The sequence below is a fragment of the Globicephala melas genome, chromosome X (genome assembly GCF_963455315.2).
Source record: "Globicephala melas chromosome X, mGloMel1.2, whole genome shotgun sequence".
NCBI lineage: Eukaryota > Metazoa > Chordata > Mammalia > Artiodactyla > Delphinidae > Globicephala > Globicephala melas.
In genome coordinates this window covers 107,049,990-107,068,892 of record NC_083335.1, presented here as the reverse complement: position 1 = coordinate 107,068,892, position 18,903 = coordinate 107,049,990, and the positions used below count along the sequence as shown (strand labels likewise).

General features: G+C 40.4%; 1 long non-coding RNA gene across 1 annotated transcript in view; it reads right to left on the bottom strand.

Annotated features, from left to right (window-relative positions):
* The window catches only part of LOC132594522 (uncharacterized), a 432,335-nt gene that overhangs the window by 267,326 nt on the left and 146,106 nt on the right, over positions 1–18,903 (bottom strand). The gene's annotated exons all lie outside the window — the stretch shown is intronic.

Here is an 18,903-nt window from a genome sequence, read left to right as displayed (position 1 = left end):
CTTGGTAAGAGAATGAGGAAATGAGGCAGGGAAGGGAAAGTATGTAATAAAACACTATGGATCACGTTTCCTCTTGGGCAACCCAAGCAAAATCCCTCTAGAGAACTCCAGGAGTGCCCTACAGAGTACATCTCACAGGTATGGCAGCTGAGCACTAAGGAACTGGAGTATTTGTCCACCAACAACCATTACTGTGATAAACAGACCATTATACTGCCACCCCAGCCTCTGACAAAAAGGTCCACAAGGGCAGGCATAAAGCACCAGGCCATGTGAGTCGGCTGTCTTCAAATGCGACTAAGTACATTCAAGTTAACCATTCATTAAGCAGACCCCCAATCAGGCCTATTTTATGGACAGTTAGAGTACCTGAAAACAACAAAACTGCTGTTTAAAAATGCCTTTTTCTCCTGAATAATTTATTGTTCAGAACCATAGAGACTACTACTACACTTTCTTCCAGTGAGTTAGAATTAGTACATGCTGGCCATAAGTTATCATCTAATCCCCTTCACCAGGAAAATGTCCCTGCATTCAAGAAAACACTGCCTTTGGGGCCTGCTTCCTTCTGGCATGAAGATTTCAGCTGGGAATCTTTACTGTCTCATTTCCAGAGGACTTCTGGTCTTACACACATTTCCCAATACTTCAAGATCAGAGTTCCTTTGCAGTAAATAAATGCGGGGAGGAACAATAGGGTTTACTGTGCCAAAGTATGTTCTCACTAAAGTTTTAAAAAAGGACTTTTAACTTCATCCTATTTCCTAGGCTGGATGCTTTTCTGACATACAACAGACATGCTGGAAAGACAGACATAAACAGGATCAATCTCTTTCCTTCCACAAGAAAAAGATTCTCCTTTCTCAAGGAAAGACAAGGCTGGATAGTGGCTCAGTTTCATCAGGACATGCATTCCATTAAGGAAAGAAGCTCAATGGAGAGAGATCATTGCTGAGGCAGGCCTCCTAAGGAGGAAACACCTCTGCCATGGCTTTTGCTAGATGCTCCTTCGCATTTTCATAAATGTATCAGATTGTCACACAGATCAGAATATTAGACAGTATTCAATCATGTGCTGGGATTTAAAATTTCTTTCAGCGAACTATGGGTCTCAATGAACACTAAGCTCTGAAAATACCAAATCCCCACGAAGCACTTTGTGGTTTGAGTTCTCACTTTCATGTATAAACTTTTTCCTAGAGCAACACATTTCTTGGTTCCTTCCAAATATTTTGCTCATTAACTTTTGATCATCTCCTTTGCAACAAGGTTAAAAATGATTGGGCCATGACAGCACTAAGTAGGATTGTTCAATGAACAGTATATAAATTTTCATGTTCAAAATATTGATGGTTCCTTCATGCCCCCAGATATCCAGAGAACAACGCAGTAGGGTAGTTGGAAGAAGACTTAGCAAGTTAATCTAATATAACCCCGCAGCAGCCAGACTTCTATCAAACTGTCCAGTTAAAATGACTTCCTTAAGGCGGGGGTGGGGGAAGAGGGGATGGTGGTGTGATGAATTTGGTGATTGGGATTGACATGTATACACTGATGTGTATAAAATGGATGACTAATAAGAACCTGCTGTATAAAAGAATAAAATAAAATTCAAAAATTCAAAAAAAAATGACTTCCTTAAGATGGAGATGACAAATACATGGTATCCGCGGGCTCCCCCCCAATCAACATGAGAGAGACACCACAAATCAATCAGAGCCCTAATAATTTTTCTCAATTAGCCCCTGTAGGCAGCCACAACTAATTGACCCATGTGGGCAACAAAATGAAATCAGCAGATCCCTGTTTGGGGTAGTGTGATCCAATATCTAGATATATTTCCCACCAGGCAACTTGTATTCACTTCCGAGCCAAATACACTCAGCCCATAGAGTCAAAGTATTGGTTACATATGATGCTCAAACGTTTCATCCACGTAGGAAAACATGAACTAAGAATTGCAAAGGTCTTGAGCAATGGACTCAACTTCACAGGTGTCTCATCAACTACAAAATGTAAAATACAATTACAGCCCCACAATTTATAGAGGAAAACTTCTTCTTGGACAGAGAGTATGACCTTCTCTAGCATAAGCCTAAGCACACAGTCAACATTAATATTATTTTTTAGTCAGTGAGTCACTGAATTGAACAATTCATCCTAAGATTTGAAGGGCAAGGCATGCCGTCTCTCCATAAAACAAGTAAGTGAGACTTAACCTCGTCTTACCTGGGGTATACAATGTAGCTAAAACTGACAAAATCTTCATAATTTTATCTGTGTCCCTCCATAAAGAAAAGAAAACCTAACTTGGTTCCCTGTTTTTTGAATGATATGTACCTGTATTTCTAATATGGGTTCACATCCTCTCATAATCCTGAGTGGTGTTGACCTCAAGACTTCAAGCAGCCTGTCATGATGTGTTATAAAGGAGCTCTCTGTGCACCCAGCATACTTTGGAAATCCACTCTGCCTTAAGTTCCCATTGCTACCTATCAGCTAACATTGTCAAGAAACAGGCAAATATGCAGAGAAAATTATGCTCTTTTGGACTCTTTACTCCCCCTACTTCTGTCCAACAGTTTTTCTTTGCAACACCATGTCACCAAATAAAAAATGTTTATGTCTCTACTCTGTCTACCCTTCTATAGTTTTCATTTTTCCCCACGGACATGATCTAAAACAGTAATTCCTAACCTTTTCAGGCAATCCTAACAGTCCAGCCAACCAACTGATGGCACATAACCTTTTGTTTTTCATTTCAGGAATGACACCTCACACTGCACACCAATCTTGCAATTACTACACTGACCAGTATATTGCTGCTTCCCTTGGACATTGTATTCTCCATTTCTGACATCATTTATACTCTTAACAGCTTCAGTGAGAGTCTTTTCGTGTGGTTCTGAAAAAATGCTCCCAAGCTTTAGCAGAACAAAGGGACACAGGTGAATAGGAATTTCCTAACATTTAAGGAATTAGAGGCTTTTGCTTCTCCCCCAATTTTGCCTGCAACCACACGTATCACTGATGCAATGCAGTGTGATATATGGCAGATGGATATTGAATATACGTAATTTAGATACTGTTCTGTAGGGGGCAATTATTACTTGGTTTAATCATTCAGGGCATTAGAACTTAGCTGCAACTGTCATGAGTGACAGCACGAGGCATGGAGCTTATTTTGAGATTACAGAGGGATGATTTAAGAAATGTCTGATGCTACTCCTCTGACCTCTGTTGGGGCAGGGATCCACTGGGATGCGCATGTACTCCTTACCTCTTGTCACAGGTCAGAGGGGACAATCAAGGAGGGCTACTGTCTGAAAAGGGTCAGTTAGGTAAGAAAGCCAGGAGTGATCACCAGTAATGAGCGATCAGGAAAATCATGATGCAGAGCCAACTAGAAGTGAGGCAGTCAGTGTATATTAAGAGAAGCTGAAATTACAACACAGTAGGAGAAAACATGAATCTGAACTTATTCCACACAGAGTGTCTGGGATTGAGAGTCATTTTTCTGATCTTATAGAATCACTTTTCGAAGAATAAGCTAGATGTGCTGAAAGACAAAGGATGAGGTCAAGAACAATGGACCACGCAATTAACAATGTCTGATTTATAAGACAGTTAATTGATGTAAGCAAACACATACACACTAAAAATAAATAATACACATGGTACATCTGGCATCAACTCTAACTGTTCCTCAAAAAGAAAAGGTGAAAACCTTAGCCAGTGTGATCTTAGTCCTCCTCTTTTCTCAGCGCTGGGGTCTATGATTCATTACTCTACTTCTGTGTCCTTTGCTTATTTACATAGCAATTTAGAATGGTCTCATCTTTGTAACAGAGATAATTTAAAAGCTCTACACAACTCTCGGTCTATCGTCAATAGTCTTACATTCTCTAGCTCTTACCATTTCCAATTGGCTCCAACTCAGCTCTGTCCTCTAAGCACATTTTCTCTCTTTCAATGTATTACTTGCAAGTATGGGCTGCCAATAACCTCATGGTTATCTCAGAATGGTTCCTCTAACTGAGCACTAGTGTATGAAATGGAGTTCTCAATGACTGCCCTGAATTACTGAAAGAGGTAGAACACATTCTAACACATGTGTTATTCTAAATGACTCCCCAGGAGAAATCATTGCCTCTTATTTTCTTGTCACATAATCAAACATTTCCTCTGGCTACACTGAAGCTTGCCGTGTAGTCATTTCCTACCAGGTCGTGTGTGGGCTAAAGTTGCATGACTTTTACTTTTCTGGAAAACAAGATAAAGGTAAAAAATTCTGTCCTTGCATTCATTCCCATCACCAAGAAGAAAGAATTCCAGAGCCGTAATTTCATCTTTATTTTTCTTTATCTTTATTGGAGTAAAGTTGCTTTACAATGGTGTGTCAGTTTCTGCTGTACAAAAAAGTGAATCAGCTATATGTATACATATATCCCCATATCCCCTTCCTCTTGCATCTCCCTCCCTCCCCCCTCTAGGCGGTCACAAAGCACCGAGCTGATCTCCCTGTGCTATGCGGCTGCTTCCCACTAGCTATCTATTTTACATTTGGTAGTGTATATATGTCCATGCCACTCTCTCACTTCGTCCCAGCTTACTGTTCCCCGTCCCTGTGTCCTCAAGTCCATTCTCTACATCTGCGTCTTTATTCCTGTCCTGCCCCTAGGTTCGTCAGAACCATATTTTATTTTAGATTCCATATGTATGTGTTAGCATACGGTATTTGTTTTTCTTTCTTACTTACTTCACTCTGTATGACAGACTCTAGGTCCGTCCACCTCACTACAAATAATTCAGTTTCATTTCTTTTCATGGCTGAGTAATATTCCATTGTATATATGTGCCACATCTTCTTTATCCATTCATCTGTCGATGGACACTTGGGTTGCTTCCACGTCCTAATTTCGTCTTGTCTGTCACTCAATCCGCAGCTCCCTGAGCACGCAGCATGGGATTCTCTGTGGATTGCTGCACAGGCGCTGGTGAAGGAGTAGGATACAGATGCTGGGAAGGTTCTCCTGAGTCATTTCGCATCCCAGTGGACAGACAGGCCCAGCAAACCCACAACGCTTCTCCCAGACCAGCAGACAAGCACTGTGGGTTATTAATTTATCCTCTCTCCGTTCCTAACCACCCCACTCCTTCCCTGGGCTGCTGTGTGATGTGCTTTGCTGGCTGGAGCCCTGTGAGGCTCTAGAGGGGACTGCAGGGCTGGAGGGAGGAGGAGGGACTTGCTCCTTCCTGTCTGCTTCCGGTGAGGATTTCTCCACTAACACTTCTTCTCCACTGCGGCACCAGGGCCATCCCGTGGCAGCAGCTGCATGCACTGTGCAGTTTTTCCAACCCTGGTAGAACCAGCTTCATGAGTCTCCCCCTCAGAAAAATCAGAACTAGCCATCTGCAGGGATCTGGGTTTAACTCCACAGAGACCCTCCTCTGAGCCGCTAAACTGTAAAAGTAAGCTTCGAGAATTCCAAGCTCTTCTTTTTGCTCCCCTAGCCCCAGAGGTGGATGGTGCTTCCTGTAGTTTCTCCTTCCCCGATCCCCTAGTGTTTTCTTTTCCCCTGTTTAGTGTCTTACTTAACAATGTTATACATTTTTAAAAATTCTCTATACCTAGGTGCAGATTTTTCCTGTTAAAAGAAATGATGAGGCTCCTTGCTGGAGCCCGACTTATATACAATTCCAACAGTACCCAGCCTTGACAATGCAACAGGTTTTTGGAAACCCTCTGAACAGTCAGACTGCTACAAAAGGCCACTGGCCACTCACATAGGTGAATTTCCCTTTTTCTTACCAAACACAACATCCTCAGCAATCTTTGAATGAGTAGGGAAAGTCATGAGACTTAAAATCTGTACTGTAACTTGTAGCATCCAGTAATGTACAAAAACTCAACATTACGTATACAAATCTGGGACTTTGTGCCAGCCAGTCCCTACTAGATATTCCCGTGCTCTGCAGTGGACACAGAAGCCTTACAACCTGTCTTCAATGAGAACATGCTTGATGGTGGTACTAGGAGCCTCCTGGAGCTGCAGTGCTCCCTGGCTCCCACTGGCATACCCACCATTCCCTATCCCTGGGCTTCGGCTCCAGTACTCGGTTTGCTTCACCTTGGCCTGGGGCCAAAACCCTTGCCGGCTCCCTTTCCTGAAGAGCTGGAGCCTGGTCCTTCCACTTGCTCAGGCTCTGCCTCAATCTCAGTCAACTCCCCTGGAAAGAAAAATCGCAACCCAGAGATTCCTGTTGCCAAGACGCTACCGACTCCCTGAGCTCTCTGGGTAAATGGCAGTCTACCTCTTAACAGAAATTTACAAAAGCCTAAGACATTGATTCAACAGCTGGGTCAATCGTTCTAGGGCCCTCAGGTCTCTGCTTAACTTTGAGCAGGAAAGGACAGAGGCATAGAGGCCCAGCAGGCCTGCCAACTAGAAACACACAGTTTATGACAACACATTCCTTTGCCGAGTTCACCTTTAAACCAAAGAGTCATATTTGGAGCCACTGGAATCTGCAGCGTGTGGCCATGGAAAAATCATCCACGTATGATCCATGCTGTTCAAAGATTGTTTCCAGGGAATATGATGTGATTCTCTGGCAAGTTTTTAGCAGAGTGAACTGGGGCCAGGAAGGCTCCAGGCATGAACAAAGACTAAATGAGGGGGCATTGCCCGGGAAGAGATCCACTCCCAAGCACAACCTTGGTGGTAACTGAGAAGCAACACTCATCTCACCCAAAAGATGTATCTTCCTCCTCACCCCACACTTCTCAGCTCACAGAGACAGCCAATGCTATGATCATCTCTGCTTCCTTCCTAGGTCTCCAAAGACCTCGAACGAAAAGCTTGGAATGAACTTCAAGAGCTGCCTCACTTTTTTCTTTTGTTTCCTTATGATCTGATATGCCATGCCACCTATTTTGTATATTTTTTTTCTGGGACACAGCCATGCCTATTCATTTACATTACGTCTGTAGCTGCTTTTTCACTAAAAGGGCAGAGTGGAGTAGTCCCAACAGAGAACGTGTGGCCCACAAAACCAAAAATAGTCACTATCTGGCCCTTACAGAAAAAGTGTGCCGACTCCTATTCATAATCACTTTGGAATATATATTAACTATGTGAGGCCATGGGTGTGTTAACTAACTTCATTGTGGTAATCATTTCACAATATATACGTGTATCAAATCATCACATTGTATACCTTAAGTATGTAAAATTTTATTTGTCAATTATACTTCAATGAAGCTGGAAAAATTAGGAATTAGTTTATTTAGTTTCCTGAAGCTCAACTGATATCTGTTTTAGGATCATGATGGGGGACATATAAAGTCAAAGGCCTAGCAATAGCCGACCACATCTGAAGCCCTGAAAGTTACTTGTCATTATTATTTCCCAGAAATCAGAGACTGTACTGCCTGTACCTTGTTAGAGTACGGTTAAGTACGCTAATGTGTTATTTCCTACACTCTTCACAATCATAACACATATTAATTATTCTATTTTTATAGATGGGGAGTTAGAGCAGTTAAGTAACTCGAACAACTTTACACAGCCAATAAGTGGTGACAGCAGGTTACAAAATCTTAAGGTAACCCATTGTACACGTCTTCTCAAATCTTTTTATCCCAGTTATATTGAGGTATAATTAAGACCCGGCACTGTATAAGTTGGAGGTATACAGCATAATGAACTGACTTACATTCATCATGAAATAATGATCACAATAAGTTTAGTGAACATCCATCATCTCACACAGTTACAGAATTTTAAAAATAGGAAAAAAATGTTCTTTTCTTAGGGTGAGAACTGTCGTAACAACTTTCACATATAACGCACAGGAGTGTTACTTATATTTATCATGCTGTATATTACCATCCTGAGTACTTATTTCTCTTATACCTAGAAGTTTATATCTTTTGACTGCCTTCATCCAATTCCTCCTCCCCCCATCCCCACCACAGATCTGATTTCTCTTTCTATGAGTTCATTTGTTCCTTTTGGAACTATAGTCGACCTTATAACACTATGTTAGTTCCTGGTACACAACACAACATAGTGATTCAGTATTTCTATACAGTTCAAAATGATCACCACGTTAAGTCCAGTTACTATCTGTCACCACACAAAGCTATTACGTAATTATTGACTATATTCCTCACACTGTACATTTCATTCCCGTGACATTTATTTGGCAACTGGAAGTTTTTACCTCTTAATCTCCCTCACCTATTTCTCTCCTCCTCCCACCCCGCCCGCTCTGGCAACCACCTGCTTGTTCTTTGTATCTATGACTCTGTTTCTGTTTAGTTATGTTTGTTCATTTGTTTTTTAAGATTCCATATCTAACTGAAATCATATAGTATTTGTCTTTCTCTGTCTGACTTACTTCACTTAGCATAATACCCTCTAGGTCCATCCATGTTGTTGCAAATGGCAATATTTCATTCTTTCTTATGGCTGAGTAATATTCCAGTGTGTGTGTGTGTGTGTGTGTGTGTGTGTGTGTGTGTGTGTGTGTGTAGACATCTTCTTTATCCATTCATCTATTGATGGACACTTAGGTTGCTTCCCCATCTTGGCTATTATAAGTAATGATGCAGTTAACACAGGGGTGCATACATCTTTCCAAATTAGCATTTTCATTTTCTTCAGATAAATACTCAGGAGTGGAATTGCTGGCTCAGCTGGGAGTTCTATTCTTAAGTTTTTGAGGAATCTCCTTACTGGAGATTTATATTCCCACCAACCATGTATGAGGGTACCCTTCCCTCCACACCTCACCAACGCTTGTTATCTGTTGTCTTATTGATAATAACCATTCTGACAGGTGTGAGGTGATGTCTCACTGTGGTTTTAATTTGCATGTCCCTGATGATTAGTGATGCTGGGCATCTTTTCATGTGCCTGTTGGCCATCTGTATGTCTTCTTTGGAGAAATGTCTATTCAGATACTCTGCCCCTGTCTTAATCACGTTGTTTGTTTTCTGATGTTGAGTTATATGAGTTCTTTGTATATTTTGGATATTAATCCTTATCAGATAAATCATTTGCAAATATCTTCTCCCATTGAGCAGGTGGCCTTTTCATTTTGTTGATAATTTCCTTCACTGTGCAAGAGCTTTTTTAGTTTGATGTAGTCCCATTTGTTTATTTTTGGGTTTTGTTTCCCTTGCCTGAGAAGACATAGCCAAAAAACTATTACTAAGACCGACATCAAAGAGCATACTGTCTGTATTATCTTCTAGAAGTTTTATGGTTTCAGGTCTTACATTTAAGTCTTTAATCCATTTTGAATTTATTTTTGTGCATGGTATGAGAAAGTAATTCAGTTTTATTATTTTACATGCAGCTGTTCAGTTTTCCAAACACCTTATTGAAGAGGCTGTCTTTTCCCCACTGTATAGTCTAGCCTCCTCTGTCACAGATCTTCTCAAGTCTTAATGTGCATAAGAATTATACGGTGGCCCTTATTAAAATGCAGATTCTGATTCATGAGGACCGGCATGGAGCCTGAGATTCTGCCTTTTTAACAAGCTCTCAGGTGATGCTGTTGGTTTGTCAGCCATACTGAGTAGCAAGGCATTACATCATACTGCACCATGTTGAGCTGATTTAATTGAAAAAATTCCATCTTTCTAGCTACATCAAAGCCTGAGTGACAAAATCAGTGACCAGAATTGGAAGGACTAACATAATAACAGTAGCAGTAAGGATAACTAACATTTACTGACGCCCTATTTTGTGCACATGATGTGAACTGTCTCATTTTACCCTCAAAACCCTAGGAGATAAATAGCGGTTTAACTCCATTTTACAACAGAGGAAACTGAAGCACAGAGCAGTTAAGTAACTTACCCAGTGTCATACAAAGAGCAAGTAGAAGAGGTGAAACTCGGATCTCAGTCTATATGATACAGTCTCTACTCATGATCACTACACTCTACTGGGTCTTATTGCATGTGTCTGGTTACATGACAGTGATGACTGCTGACGCCATCTGTGGGTGGGTATCAGCCCCTGTCTTTCCCTGACACTCCTACCTGGACTCACCAAAAGTTGGCCTCCATAATACCTGATCATGGCATGAATTTTACCAGCAACCTTGGCCCACCTCCTTCCACTGGGGCTGGAATCAGCCTTGTCACTGAGATAGTATCAAGTGTACCACCTGGGCTCTGCCTCACGTAAGCCCCACCCCATGTTGCAACAGTCTACACAATCAACTTTCATTCTGTTTCCTCCTGTTCAACATTGCCATCTTCTATTGGCAACAAAATCCCACCCTGAACCATAGCCTGCTTGGGTGGGGTCCTGACACTTCACCAATTACTTGTTCCTGAGAGCTGGAAAACCTCTAAGGCTCTCTGCCTGGCAAGCTGCCCAAACCACAGCAGCCTCTCATACCAGACATCTTGTACTGCCAACTGCATGAATTACAGCTATAGGATTAGAAGACCTTTACCTGCCATGTAACTGGACCTGGTCTGATAAGCATGCTTTTTGGACACTGCGTATTAGAAAGGCTGACTCTCTTTTGGAGTCATCCTCAACAGCCAAGCTAGTTTCCCTCACCTCCATCCCCCTTCCTCTCAGCTGCTTCCCCTTCCCACTGGCCCATCTGTGAGGACCCCAGTGTGTTGGAGCCAATACATGTAAGCCTCAAAAATTTCCAGGTTTTAACTCCCAGCTGCCATCCACAAGATCTGTGTCATTCCAAGAAGAGACTATTCAGATCAAAGTCAGACAGTCTAGAAAATACCACTTGATGTTCTCCCTGAATGATCTTTAAATAGCCACACACATCAATTAATCTTCTGCCATACTTCACTAGGGTTGCAATCTTTTTCAGCAAATTGGAACAGAGACTCCATAATGAGAACAAAACTATATCAAACACCATTTCAGCAAAAATTGAAAAATCAAAAGTGATAATATTTCTGAAGTAATGGCTGGGCTGAAAAGAGTAAATGCCATCAAGTGCGTCTATTTTCCTGTCAAGTGCTATAATGAGACTGACAGAAAAACAAGATGCCGAATTAATCCACCCTTTAAGGCTGTTGCCTTTTCTTCCATCAATTTTCTACTCCTATCATTTAGGAATATCAATAAACTCCCAAAGAGAAGCTTTGGCAGTTGTTAACATTGTCATTTGTGTTTCTCTTCCCCTACAATGATTTGTACCAAAGACTTAAGTCACCTGCTATCTCCCTCAGTGGTAATGCACACTGCAAAGAACTGAACATAAGCCCTTGCCCCAAATCCGTAGCTTGAACGGTTTTATCAACTGCAAGCAGTCCTGAAGCCCCTGAGGAAGGCAATAAAAACCTGTCACACCGGATTGCATTTTTTATCCCAGATTATCACAACTGAATATGTTTCTTGAAACTGGTTTCCTTTTCTTGCCTTCCCCATGATTCCCCAGCCTATTGTTAATCATCCTTGTGTGTAATCGGGAAATCTGTTTACATTTGCTTCCTGGAGCTCAGGAGATAGCTGTGTGACCTTGGAAAAATAACAAATTCTTTGTGCCTCAGTTTTCTCCTGTGTAAACTAAACTGCCTTTAGAGGGGAAAATTAGATGATAAAACTAAATGACATATAAAAGGAGACAAAGTGCTTACAAACCTGAAAGTCATGTAGTTCCACGTATTATTTAATAATTTATTGAGACAGAAGTCCATACCATGCAATCTGTGCATTTAAAGTGAACCATTCAATGGTTCTTAGTAATACTATTTACAGAGTTTTGAAACCATCACCACAACTTAATTTTATAATATTTCATCATCCAAAAAGCAACTGAGTAGCAGTCACTACCCATTATCCCTCCCATCTCACTCCCAAGCCCACCTCACCTCCCGCTGCCATTCTCAGCCCTAGGAAACCACTCATCTACTTTCCCTGTATGTATTTGCCTATTCTGGACATTTCATATAAATGGAATAATAAAATAAGTGGTCCTTTGTGACTGGCTTCTTTCACTTCACGTAATGTTTTCAAGGTTCATCTACATTATCGCATTTATCAGTACCTCACTCCTTTTTATTGCTGAATAGAATTCCATTGTATGGATATAACACATTTTGCTTATCCATTCATCAGCTGATGAACATTTGGGTTATTTTCACTTTCTGATTACTGTGAATAATGTTATTTACATCTAGGTACAAGTTTATGTGTGAACATGTTTTCATTTCTTTTGGATACCTAAGAGGGGAAATGCTGGGTCATATGGTAATGCATTTATTTATTTATTTATTTATTTAGTAACATCTTTATTGGAGTATAATGGCTTTACAATGGTGTGTTAGTTTCTGCTGTATAACAAAGTGAATCAGCTATACGTATCCATATATCCCCATATCCCCTCCCTCTCGAGTCTCCCTCCCACCCTCCCTATCCCACCCCTCTAGGTGGTCACAAAGCACCGAGCTGATCTCCCTGTGCTATGCGGCTGCTTCCCACTAGCTATCTATTTTATAGTTGGTAGTGTATATATGGAATCTTAAAAAAAAATGGTTCTGAGGAACCCAGGGGCAGGAAAGGAACTATTTATTTATTTATTTATGTTTGTAAAATTCATCTATTGTGTTTTATTTTTTTTGACATCTTTATTGGAGTATAATTGCTTTACAATGGTGTGTTAGTTTTATGAAATTGGGAAAATTTCAGTCCTTATTCTGTTAAATATATGTTCATACTCATATTCTCTCTCCTTTTCTGGAACTCCAGTTACATGAATATTAGAACTTTTGTTACTGTCCACGGGTCCCTGAGGTGCTGTTAATTTTCTCTCAGTCTATTTTCTCTAGGTTACTAAGATTGGGTAATTTTTAATGTTATATCTTCAAGTTCACTGCTTCATAACTCTCTCTAATCTATTCTTTTTTGAGCCCATGCAGGAATTTTATTTTGATCGTTGTATTTTTCAGTTCTAAAATGTCTATTTGGCTCTTCCTTGTATCTTCTACTTCTTGCTAAGCCTTTTTTTCTCATTTGTTTCAAGTATGTTCATAATTCCTCACTGAAGCTTTTTTTCCCCCCAAATAATGGTTGCCTTTACATTCTTTTCAGATAATTCCAATGTCTGTTTCTTCTCAGCATTGGCATCTATTAATGTCTTTTTCTAATTCAAGCTGAGATTTTTCCAGTTCTTGATATAATGAGTGATTTTCAATTCTTAGACGTTTTGTATATAACGAGACTTCGGATGTTATTTAAATCTTTTATTTTAGCAGACTTCCACTGACACCATGCTGGTGTGGGAAGTTGAGACCTGACTCATTACGGCCAGGCAGATGCAGAAGTCCTGGCTCCCCAGTCAGACTTCACATGCTCTGTGGAGAAAGTAAGGTATGCCTCATTACTGCTAGGTGAGGGTGGAAGTCCAGGCTCCCCACATGTTTCATGGGTTTCTATTGACATGATGGGGGGTGGGGATGGGGAAGGCATCTCGTTACCTCTGGACGGTGTTTAAAACATAGACTTGAAGACTGGAGCTCCTTGGACACCACCCCAGTGGGGAGAGGTAGTGTATCTCATTACCACTGGATGAGGATGGAAATCTAGGCTTCACACTTGGCTTCTGTTGGCAGAGCCAGGAGAGGTACATTGTCGTTTTGGTTTTGTTTTTTCTGTGATGTGGGAGCAGGGCAGTTATTATCAAAACGATTTCTTTCTTGCCAGGCTGCTCCTTTCCCGGTCCTTTGGCTTAACAAAACAACAACAACAAAAAACACAAGTTTTTCTTGGGACTTTCTTTTGGTTGGGTTGCAGGCTTCTCCGGCACCTAATCCAGGATATAAGGGAGAAAAAAGCAAACCCAAGGCACTCACCATTTTGTCATTCTTCACATCATTCCTCAGTTGCTCTGCCTTCTCTCCAGATTTCAGAGACTTATTATTTGTTTTATATATAAAATTAATGAGGAGAAATAGGGAGAAATGTGCCTATATCCCCCTGTCCAGAATCAGAAGTCTCCCCTTTCTACTTTTTAAATAATGTGGCCACCCTAGAAAATTTAAAATTGTATCTGTGACTCACATCAGGTTTCCAGGGGACAGAGCTGCTGTAGATCTCAGCTTTCTCACTTGCAAATGAGAGGTTATGAGAGATGCTCTCCAAAGTCAGTCCTTTCCACCTCTAAAATCCCATGATTCTAGGGATTGTTGTTTGGCTTCTGTACATAATGCAAATGATGTAGATAATACTGTTGTTCTTTCCACTTACCTACACCATAGCTATCAGAATTGAAATAGTCCTGGAAAGCCCTTCAAACGCCTCAAAATAGAGCCAAGGGATAATTGAAGGTTATTATTATTTCTAAAATGAATGCCGATATGTTAAAACTTTCATGGGAAATAGTTGGTAAACAAGAATTTCTCCAAAGGCGCTTATCGCAGGTGCTAATCAGCTTACAGTATTTTTTTTTTTTTTTACTGTTTGTGCTGAAAGAAGAATTAATTACCTCAACAGCCTCACTTCTTCATATACCTAAATAATGCATCCCCTCACTCTGTGGAGAATAAACCAACTTTGATAGAGAAAGATTTAATGGGTAGCTAAAAATAGCACTGTAATCTCCTTGAAAGAACTCCCAGCACTCCCCCTCTCTCTCCTTTTAGAAAGACTTTCCTTTTCTGAAACAGCTAATGAATGGTTCTTGTTTCCTTGCGATTCTCTCCCTCATCCTATCCTCTCACACATTTTGAAAGACTATTAAAGTTCATTTTCTTCCAATATTCATGATAAGCAATCTTCTCGAAATCCACTGCATCATTCACAGAACAATCCCGGGAACTTGCTCAGGAAACCCTGGTTTCCTAGAATCCTTAGTTAAACATCAAGACAGTGGCTTTCAGCCTCAGTACAAGATGTAAAGTTCTCCCCGCAGCACTGCACAGTACCCCAGTGGTCCAGCTGTGTCTCATCCCAATTGCTCCCCTTGCTATATGTGTTTCTCTATCACTCCACAAAAAGGGCCTTCTTGAAAGTTATTGCTAATTTCTTCCTATCAAATTCAGTAGTCTAGTCACCTCCTGTCCTTTATGAAGCATTTTACACTGTTTGCCAGGCCGTGTCAACATGTTCTCTTGCCTTATTTCCTATTATCATGCTTTCTTCAGATTCTCTTGAAGTTTTCTTGTTTCTTCACTGGGCTCCCTGTCCTCCTATTCTCATCATCTCATCATATGAATTCTCTGATGCCTAAAGATATTTGTAAACCTGACTTTCATTACTCTCTACTTATTGGGAAGAAGAGCTAAGTTATTTACCATGCCTTGCATGAACGTGAATATACTATGTAGCATCTACCAATTTTAGTGTTTCCACATGAAAGAGGAGGAAAATACCTACTTCATAAGTTGCTGTGATGATTAAATGAGATAATACATTTTAAGTGTTGGACATACGGTAGGACTAAAACATATATTAGTAGCTTCTTGGATCCCTTTTCTTTTTAGCTATTCCTTTCTATGAATTACTACTGCCACAGTGTGTCAAATCTCTCAGTCCAATGTACTTAAAATACCACAAACACAGCCCCACCCTTTACTTCACTGCATCCTGCTTTCTCCATATGGACCTGCTTCCCTAATTAATACTGACAGTGTCCTATGACTCGTTCACTCCCCGACTTCTTTTTTTTTGTTTTTACCATATTAATTTGAAACTCATTTGACTGTGTTTATGGTCCCGGAAAGTTTCCTTCTCCCTTCCCCTGACCCAAAATATCTTTTTCCACTTCCCCTTTCTCTTTAACCTGAGCTTTCTGTCCTAGTCTTTCAGGCTGCCCTCATCTCTTCCCCAAGGCCACATTGGTTTCTTCCCCTGAAACTTTAACATCTTTCGATCTTTAATTCCATGGCTCCTAGTGGCAGATCAGACCTCCAGCCCTTATAGGACTTTGTCTCAACTCTCTAGCCGCCCAGCCCTTCTTGCTTGCCATCATGATCAGTACCTGATAACATCCTGAATTGTGTCTATTTGCTAATGTGCTAGACGAGTGCTTCTAATTTGGGGGGTTTCACATACCAATAACTTTTGAAAACCGTATCTAGCTACTGGCATTCATTTAATACTTTTTGCCCTAGTAAAGACCCTTAAAAATCATTTGTGATCCTCATTTCCTTTCTAAAAGAAAAAATAGAAAAATAGAAAGGTACAATCTTAAAAAAAAGTTTAAATCGAATAAATTTAGACCTATGAAAAAATGTATTGCCTTATTTTTTTCATTTTGACATGGACCAGAGGAAACTATCAGGGAAATTCTTGAACAGGCATTTGGGAACCTCTATAATTGTCTCTATACAGCTACTGTTTCTGTGATATGAGTAATTAAGATTTGGAGAGTTCCTATTCTGAACGAGGTAGTGTAACTATGTGTATGTCTCTGTGTGTATGACATAGGTAATGGTATGTCATTCTACTGATAGCAGAACCAAGGAATAAGAAGTTTGGACTTGCTCGAGGATTCACACCTAGTAAGTGGTAGAATTTAGAGTCAAACTCAGTTATTTAGGCTCCAGTGTTCTGGGCCACTGAGCCATACTGCTGCCACGTCTTTAGGCTTTACAGTATTGAGTATGGTTCTGTGTACAAGGTAAATGCACCAATATGTGCAATGATGATGACAGCTTCTGCCATAATATATAGCATCTGCAGAACATAATAATGGCTGTATGTGTGTGTGTGTATGTATATAAAATCCAAGTAGACCATTTCTACAGGTACTTATAAATGGTACTACAAAGAAGATTACTAGTTGTACAAAATGTAACAACAATTGCAACTAAACAGGAGGTGGGCCTTTGAGGGGCAGCTGGACTTGGTGACTCGCTTCCAAAGAAGAGAGTACAGAAAGGGAGAAATAATAATTTTACAGTGGGGAAAACCTGGGTAACACCACTTGACCAAGTGACCAAGGTTAACATTACCAGTGACAGGTCATGTTCCATCAGGCACCCTTCCCCTCATCCCATACGACTGATAAGAAGGGAACCTCATTTCTGTGATATTTTTTCCAAAAATCCATAACCCAAGTCTAATCATGAGAAATTATATCAGGCATACCCAATCTGAAGGACATTCTACAAAATACCTGACCATTATTCCTCAAAATTGGCAAGGTTATGAAAAATAAGGAAAGACAGAGACTGTCACAAATCATACATAACAGCTAGATGGTGTCCTGGACTGGATCCTGGAACAGAAAATATACTGATGGAGTTTAGTTAATATTAACAGACCAATGTTGACTTCTTACGTGTAATGGGTACCATGGTACTTTGAGATAAGATTAGAGGAAACAACCAGGAAACTGGTTGAGGAGTATACGGGAAGCCCTTGTACTATCTGTGTAACTTTTCTATAAAGCTAAAATTATTCCATGTAAAAAGTTTAATGAAAACACTGAGAAGAAGTTCCATTGGCAAATTCCTTTGAAAACTTTGGGTTAAACAATGCCCAACTGCTTTACACCTGGAACTAACACAACACTGTAAGTCAACTATACTCCAATAAAAATTAAAAACAAAACAAAACAATGCCCAATTGAGTTGGGTTAAACAATGCCCAACTGAGTTCCTGTAATCATCAGAGCTTCTAAGATACCCAATGCATATTGTGACTCTCAGAAGATGCAGGGTGCTGTATTTCCAAGACATACTTGGCCAGCAACCTTTTTGTTCCTTCCAAAAGCATTTTGCAGGATAAAAACTGACATAGAGAAGGCTTTTCCCAATGTGTCACAGACTTTTACACCTGATATCCAACCGTGTTCAAATTTTAATCGGCAACTTTGGCTGAAGAGAGAAGATACCATGAACATTTAATTGGCAGAAGACTTGAAACTAGAGGGTAATATAATGGATGAGAGAATCAGCATTAAAATTATATTTAATATGCTGCATCAATTGACCAAACTTAACAGGATGAATATATAAGGATAAATATTTAGTGTACTTTTATTTAAACAAAGAAAAAAACAAAAAATCAACCTCTGGAACCATACAAATAGAAGCTGGATGTCCACCTGCCCAGATTGCTGCCAGGGTGTCTTCTACACTGCACCTAACAAATTACTTTTACATAGCCTTCCAGTGCTAGGATGTCTGAATCTACGAAACCACAGGGAAGGGAGAAAATTTAGGAGGCACTGAGAAAAGTGGCAAATTGTTGAAAACACCTCCAGAGTTAACGTCGACCCCACTCTACCTCTCTTCTAACCAGCATCCCTGAAATAATAACCAGAAATCGCCTGAACAAATGTTGGAGTTTAGCTGAAGAATCAGAGGCAAAAATGCCATCCCTAAGCATGCACCTAAGAGATTTCTGATGGTATAATTTAAGAGGACAGGGAATTGATGATTTTATCTAGACCCAGTATAGTTGTTACTCAAAAAGAAATTCACCGAAATAAATAAACATACAAATATATAAACAAGTAAGTTGATTTTTTAAAATTCACTATTTTTCCCCCCTATGGAAATAACTGGCATATTAAAAAAGAAAAAGATTATGTGGTTCAGTTCAAGGTGTGCTTCAGGTTGGCTCCCACACTGAGCCAAAACCAGCATGAGGCCAGCCACTGAGGCACCAGGACACAATAGTTGGGCAAACACTCTCCGGATCCTGTAAGTGCCCGTAGGGTCAGCCCCTGAGAGTATGTGTCACTTTAACTTTTGTGTCAGAGGTGCCTGCTCACCTCACAGTAGTCCCAGCCCTGTGACTGGTCAGCCCAGCCAAAGCCCCTCCCTGACACTACATCATAGACTAATTCCTTAGGTGCCTGCTGCATAGCTAGCTACCTACCCGTGGCGGCCTGCCTGGTAGTTAACCAGCCTGACCTGATAAGAAAGAGGTTCGAGGCCACATCTTTTCC